We start from the raw sequence: 8,165 nt of genomic DNA, 5'->3' as shown, positions 1-8,165 counted from the left end.
GACAGCCATGCAGGCGGCATGCAACCGTGCCAAGTGGGCGCGCCCCTTCGACTCCAACGCGCCCAGCATGGAGGCCCAGGCCCACACGTCATGCAACCGGCGCGCCGGTTGCTACGTGCGAGCAACTGCACCGCCACTCGCACCACTACCGCGCCTCCTCGACTGCGGAACCAGTACCGCGACTCGAGGCAACCCTGCGTATGACCCAGCAGTGCTAGCCAGACGCGACGGTCAAATACGGCCAAAGATGGGCCGGCAGTAATGGCGGTGGCAGGCGGGCAGGAGCAGCGGTCACGTCGTCAGCCAAGCTTACGTCCCATCCAAGGGCAGCGAGAGAACCCTCTCTCACGGCGTGAAGACGGCGCGCCTGTGATCCATTCCTCGAACGGCTCGCACACGCGCAACGGCTGCCTCGCGAACCACTCGCCCTGTCGCATTAACTCCGCGGCGGGACAGGCGGCGCCTCAGGCAGGAGAAGCAAGCGACTCTTCGCCTTCGCCATAATGACCGCGTCGAAAAAGGTACGCCACATCATTCGATTTCGTATCCTTTTCCTTTTCCTCTTTCTCTCTCTTACAACAGGGACCGGGAAAGGGGCATACCCCGAAAAGGACCCTTCTCCGTGAAGGAAACAGGCCCCGAGCCTCCCTACTGATCAGAGGTTCAAAGGCTGGCCCCTCGGAGGGGTTCAACGGCCGCCTCAGAGCACTTGGGTTCTGCGCCCACTACTGGTCAGAGGTTCGATGGCCGGCCCCTCGGAAGGGTTCAACAGCCGCCTCAGGCCACTCGGGCTCCGCGCCCACTACTGATCAGGGGTTCGTAGGCTGGCCCTCGAAGGGTTCACAGTCGCCTCAGACACAGAGCGAGGGATGACCCTAGGTACGTTCGATACATAACCAAGGCTCGGGCTACGCTCCCGAGGTACCCTAGGACATTTCCGAGACCAGCGGGAACGATCTTGTAACGGAATCCCATCAGAGGGAGGCATCGAGCCCTCGGACCCCGTCAAAAGGGGACCGGGTCCGGTAGATCACCCGCAGGTACTTTTGGAGCGCGCCTCCGAGCCTCTAGCCGACCCCTAACAAATGGGGCACGGGCGTCCACTCGGATTACCCGCCAGCAGCTCACCGGAGACACCATGTTAGGTGCCCTCCAAGGGCAACATGGCGCTTTCCCCCCTCCTCCTTGCGGAAAGGCGACGCAGGGGCGTATGTAAAAAAAGTCGAGTCTGTCCTTGACCGTCCTCTCGCCCTGTGCAGAGGCTCGGGGGCTGCTCTCGCAAACCCGGCTACGGCCAACCCGTTGACAGTGTCAACATACCAGCCCGAGAACTTGGGACCCGACCGTGCACCCGGGCTACGGCCAGCTCGCATGAGGGAACAACCAGACCAGCCAAAGTGTTGCGAAACGCACTAAGACCTTGAAGGAGTCAAACTACTACTCCGAGGCCTCGGGGGCTACACCCGGCGGGTGCGCTCGCGCGCACCCACCGGAACAAAATGCAACCAAAAAAGGCTGGTCCCCTTGCAAAAAAGTGCGGCAAAAGCCTCCAAGCGAGTGTTAACACTCCCTTCGAGGCTCGGGGGCTACTGTCGGGGACCATAATTAGGGGTACCCTCAAGACTCCTAAATCTCAGCTGGTAACCCCCATCAGCACAAAGCTGCAAAGGCCTGATGGGTGCGATTAAGTCAAGGATCGGTCCATTCGAGGGACGCGATCACGCCTCGCCCGAGCCCAGCCTCGGGCAAGGGCAGCCGACCCCGGAGGATCTACGTCTCGCCCGAGGACCCCCTCCAGCAACGGACACACCTTCGGCTCGCCCGAGGCCCAGTCTTCACCAAGAAGCAACCTTGGCCAAATCACCACGCCAACCGACCAAATCGCAGGGGCATTTAATGCAAAGGTGGCCTGACACCTTTATCCTGACGCACGCCCTCCAGTCGATAGAGCCGAAGTGACTGCAGTCACTTCGCCGCTCCACTGACCGGTCTGACAAGAGGACAGCGTCGCCTGCGCCGCTCCGACTGCTGAGCCACCCGACAGAGTAAGGCTGGCAGCAGCGAGTCCGGCCTCAGGCGTCATAGGAAAGTCCGCCTCGCCCGACCCCAGGGCTCGGACTCGGGCTCAGCCCCGGAAGATGACGAACTCCACTCCGCCCGACCCCAGGGCTCGGACTCGGGCTCAGCCTCGGAAGACGACGAACTCCGCCTCGCCCGACCCCAGGGCTCGAACTCGGGCTCAGCCCCGGAAGACGACGAACTCCGCTCCGCCCGACCCCAGGGCTCGGACTCGGGCTCAGCCCCAGAAGACGACGAACTCCGCTTCGCCCGACCCCAGGGCTCGGACTCAGGCTCGGCCCCAAAGGACGACGAAGTACGCCTCGCCCGACCCCAGGGCTCGGACTCAGCCCTGGCCTCAGCCGACGGTCTCCGCCTTGTCCGACCCGGGGGCTCGGACTCGACCTCGACCTTGGAAGACAGACTCGACCTCGACCTCGGAGGAGCCTCCACCTCGCCCAACCTAGGGCACGGATCGACCACGTCAACAGGAAGCGCCATCATTACCCTACCCCGAGCTGACTCAGGCTACGGGGAACAAGACCGGCGTCCCATCTGGCTCGCTCTACTATACGAGTAATGATGGCGCCCCGCATGCCCTGTGACGACGGCGGCTCTCAGCCCCCTTACGGAAGCAAGAGGACGTCAGCAAGGACTCGACAGCCCCGACAGTTGTCCTTCCGCCATGCTCCAGCGCTCCTCCGACGGCCACGACACCACGCGAACTGGGTGCCAAGACCTCTCCGGCTGCCACGATGGCATGTACTTAGGGCGCTAGCTCTCCCCCGCTAGACACGTTAGCATATTGCTACACTCCCCATTGTACACCTGAATCCTCTCCTTACGCCTATAAAAGGGAGGACCAGGGCCCTCTTACAGAAGGTTGGTCGCGCAGGGAAGGACGGGACGGCGCTCGCGCAAGGCCGCTCGCTCCCTCCCGCGCGGACGCTTGTAACCCCCTACTGCAAGCGCACCCGACCTGGGCGTGGGGCTAACACGAAGGCCGCGGGTTCCACACTCCCACGCCTGTCTCCCTCCGGCTGCTCTTCTCCCCCTTCGTGTTCCGCCTCGCGCCGACCCATCTGGGCTGGGGCACGCGGCGACAATTCACTCGTCGGTCCAGGGACCCCCCGGGTTTTGAAACACCGACAATTAGTCTCACATTAAAATTGTTTACCATCTGGTAACCTTAGTTTGGTATGAAATTTAGATTAAAAATTATGCACTTAATTTCTTTTTATCCAACACTTAAAACTTCGGAAATTCATAACTTCTACATTTTAATTCCGAATTGACCCGTTCCAGTTGCGTTAGCCTCATAGAAATATTTACTACACAGTAGCAACATTAATTATATGATAACACATACTTTTATAATTAGGTAACTAAATTGATTAATCTATGTTTATTGGATTAGCTTTTCTAATATTAATATAGTATTCTAATCTTAAAATTTGACTAAAAGATGACCTTTAATCAAGTAATGTCTTAGATTAAAGCTGGGTTAATTATTATAGAATATTCTCTCATATGGTGTATACTAATCAATTTATAATATAGTTTAATATTTGAATCACATAGATCTTCCATAAATCACAACTCTTTAACCATAACTCCAATTTTAGTGGTTCTCAAACCCACGATCTCGTAGCGACACGTAGAATATTCTTATGCAGTTTGTTCTTATGTTTGGTGTGATATTAATTTTGCCTATACACTATTTGTTTGTATTGCTACGACTAGCGCGAGGTTACGAGTCATCTGAATAGCAAGTTGGTACTTGAAATCTCAAGTCCCAGGCAAGTTGTGCCCTTGATCACTTTTATTTAACCAATAATGTTATTTATAATCATTTTATCATGTATAGGCTTAATTTTGATGGGACCCAATAGGTCACCCTAGTTTGGTCATCTTTACACCTTGTTTACCCCTGAACTATTTGGGTAGCTTTTGCTATTGCTCTATATGGTTTTGGGGATTAATATTACATTATGATTATGTTCCAATCATACTGTTTTTTTACATATTGTTCATGACAAGATCATTATATTAATTGGAACATGGAGCTTAACTTGAGAAACACATGCTACCACAAGGGTGGAATGGGACGCCCTTGGCTGACTAATTAGGAAAGCTAGTGGAAGACTACCTTACCCGAAAGGGGCAAGGGCAGTAGGGGAGTAGGCGTGTAGGGAGGTTCTCGGGTTGATTTTGCTGCGATGGCGGTCAGACGAGGGATTCCTACATTGCTCTTCCTAGAAACTGTAGTGGGTTTTCGAAAGCTAGTGGAACTTTGTAAAGGCCTCGTAGTGGATCCCTAGCCATTCACCTCGGAAGTGTCTATGGGCCTTGCAAACCTTGGCGACATGGGATACACGACTTGTGGATACAGGGTACAACCTCTGTAGAGTGTAAAACAGGTATACTAGCCATGCTCGCGGTCATGTGCAGCTCAGGACTATCGCATGATTAATTTATGGAACTAAATTCAATTTGTCGTATGCATTGCATCGCGGGTGTTGTTACCAATTTTGATCTACTACTTATTTGGGTTGGTATCTACTTATACTTAGTAATTGCTAATAAAATTTTGACCAACTTTAAAAGCAATGCTCAGCTTCAACCATCCCATTTGGTAAGCCTTACACTTCACATGAGCTCCCACCTTTGGCGAGTTCATGCACATTATTCCCCATAACTTATTGAGCGATGAACGTATGTGAGCTCACCCTTGCTGTCTCACAACCCCCATAGGTCAAGAACAGGTACCACAGGATGAGGCGCATGGAGGATGCTGTGATGAGTTCATGAGAGGTCTAGGCCATCGTCTCACAGTCAACTTTGGGTTGCTACATTGTTGTCTTCATATGATGTAATAATTTATTTATTTTGTACATAACTCTTATTATATAGTAAAGATGTGACATTTGTTTCTGTACCATGAGTCATCATATGTGTGAGACTTGGTCCTAGCACACCTGGTGATTATGTTTGTGCCCAGGTCTTGGTGCCCCTAAAACCCGGATGTGACACGATTACAAAGAGTTATGGAGCTCGAAGACAACTATGCCTACTGAGATGTCTCTCATTTTTCTAGGGGTAGTCCATCCACCTTTTATCGACGGAAAAGCCGAGTTACACGCACCATGCCCACGTCTGTTGCTAGTCCAAAACTAGCTCCGAGCTGTACGGTAGTCAACGAGTCCTTGTAAGGAAAATGGACCCTGGGTCATTTGGCTCAATAGGTTTTGGTGTTTAGGGTTTATGGTTTAGGGTGGGTGTGGTTCCGGATACCTCGGTAAAAATACCGGCATCGTCCACGAGAGTTTGCATCTCTACCTTGCTCTTTAGCTTCCGCATTTATATTAAGCAATTAAATTTCAATCTTGTCCTTTCACTTAGATTGTTCAGGATTGAAACTCAGACCGTGCGGTAGAGATAACAACATTTAGACAAAACCTAGTTTACACATTCTAATTTTTTTATTTGCATAGGTTTTGCTCTAGGGATTTATTTGTGGCCTAGTTTAGAGAAAGTTTTGGAAGTCCTAATCACCCCCCTTAGGCGTCACCTGTTTCCTTCAATTGGTATCAGAGCCTGGTTTGGCTCATTTAAAATGTTTTAGCTTCACCGCTAAAAGAGCCGATGCTTTTTAAAGAAAGGGGATGGATACCCATAGGCCACCACACTTCAACGGCACTAACTTCCCATATTATAGTGCTAGGATGTCTTGTTACCTAGAGGTTGTTGATCTAGGTGTTTGGAGAGTTAATCGTGACGGGATGTAGCCACTCAAGAATCCCGATAAACCCACCACGAGTGAGGAAAATGAAATTCATTTAAATGCTAGAGCCAAAAATTGCTTGTATGAATCTCTTAGCATGGGTATTTTTAATCAAGTTTTTACTTTAAAAACTGCTAATGAGATTTGTCTAAAATTGCATGAGCTCCATGACAGCACATCCAATGTCTATAAGCAAAAACATTGCCTAGTCTTAAATGAGTATAATTCTTTTGCTATGAAGGATAATGAGCTTGTTAGAGATATGTATTCTCATTTGAATCTCATCAATGAGCTCAATTCTATTGGCATTAATAAGCTTGGTGATGCGAACATTGTGAGGAAGACTATCTCCCTGCTACCACAACAAAGATATGGGCATATCATCACTATTCTTCACAATATGGAAGACTTGAGTACAATGACCCCGACCATTGTGATTGGAAAAATTGCGGCATTTGAGATGTCGCAAAAAATGGGTCGACAAGAGGAGCCAACTTTCTCAAGGCCATATGCTTTTGCATGTGATGAAAGGAAGGACAAAAAGAAGGCTCCCACTCCAAGTTCCTCAAGTGAAGAAGAGAAAGAAGAAGAAAGTGATGATGATGAAGATAATCAACCATCAACATCATCCTCCGAGGACGAAGAAACAATCCGACGCGTCGAAAAGGTAATGGGGATGATCCGCAAGATTAATCTAATGGGTGTGCCCTGCAGGCCGAGGATCTTCTCTTTAATATTGATAGGAAAAAGCAAAGAAAGAGAGGATGCTTTGCATGCGGGGAGAAGGGCCACTTCAGGGACAACTGTCCAAATATGGCTGAACCCAAAAAGAGGAGGAGCAAAGGCAAGGCACTTACAAGTGTCAAAGCTTAGAATGACTCTTCAAGCAAAAATGAACCTCCAAGGATGCATAGCCACCGATCCTCATCACAGTCATCACGCAAGTGCCTTATGGCAAGAGGTAAAATGAGTATTCCATCCTCCAGTGATGAAAGCAGTAGTGATGTTGAAGGTGAGGGAAAGCCCTCCGTAGATGAGCTTGCGGAAGCCGTTAAATTTTTTTAGGATGTATGCATTAAACAAAAGGCTCAACTTAAAACCTTGAAAAATAAGTTGATTATCTCTCAAAATGATTATAAAGGTTTGCTACAAAAATTTGAAACATTTGCAAATTTAAATTGTGAGCTATCAACTAAAATTGAGCAATTAGAGTCTAGTGCTCCATCCACTGTGTGGCGGAACTGCCCGAATTATTCCAACTTAAGTGCCTGAGTCCCGCCTTAGAGGCTAGACCACACTTAAATGGGAATAACCCGTCAATCCCTCGGATCTAGTCCGACGAGGCCACTGACAGGATCAAGTACCACAGTCTCACTCGATGGTGAGTCACAGAGCAAATACAATAAAGCATAAAACCATGCATTAAAGAGTATTAAACTTATTACATCATCATCGGAGTTTTAACAAAAGTAGTCATCATTGTTCGAGTGCAGCGGAATAAAACTAACGATAAATAAACAGAGAGATGGGGAAGCCTATCCCATCACTCCTCATGCTCCTCCTCAGCCGAGGTAGGGTCCCACTCGACAGTCCAACCCGGTGGCAAGATGGACGGCCAAGTTACTCCAGCAACCATGTCCTCTAGAGAACCTGTAAAATTATGCCACAAGCAAGGCTGAGTATACTAATACTCAGCTAGACTTACCCGGTGTGAGAAGTCTACTCCTCTACCTCTAGACATGCAGCTGTTTGGCTGTGGGTTTGGTTGCCAAAAGCACTAGCTGAGTTTATAAATCAAGTTTTAGCTTTGTCAAGTTTTAGTGTGACTCTCTTAAGACTAGAGGTGTACTATCTACTCATTCATGGTAGCAAGCAAATTTAGCAATCAACATCTTTTGTCACATCATCACATTTCCACTTGTTACTCAATGTAGCAGCATGGATCAAGCAGACTCATTAGCTGCGAGAAGCAGACGATTCGAATCGAGTTTTTAAACCTTGCAAGGTAAACCTAAGCACATGATGTGACAAGGCACTCCATCCCCACACACATCAATCATCCCCATCGATCCCCCGTCAGCAGAGAGGGGCTCACCGCCTTAGCGTACAATGCCTCACTGACCCCGACTGCCGTCGTGCAGTGACCGCACTTGTACCCACCATAACCGAAATGGGAGACCACGTCTCAGGTCGCGTGAGGAGGGCAATCTGCTGCCAGGTTCAATCAGGTACTAGGTTACCGATTTACCATATTTCTCGGCATATGTTTAGTACATTCAAACGCTTGACTCACGGTACCACACCTTAATCCTTATTCCACTTT

The sequence above is a fragment of the Zea mays genome, chromosome 8 (assembly GCF_902167145.1).
Source record: "Zea mays cultivar B73 chromosome 8, Zm-B73-REFERENCE-NAM-5.0, whole genome shotgun sequence".
In the NCBI taxonomy this organism is placed as follows: domain Eukaryota; kingdom Viridiplantae; phylum Streptophyta; class Magnoliopsida; order Poales; family Poaceae; genus Zea; species Zea mays.
This window is presented reverse-complemented; position numbering follows the sequence as displayed.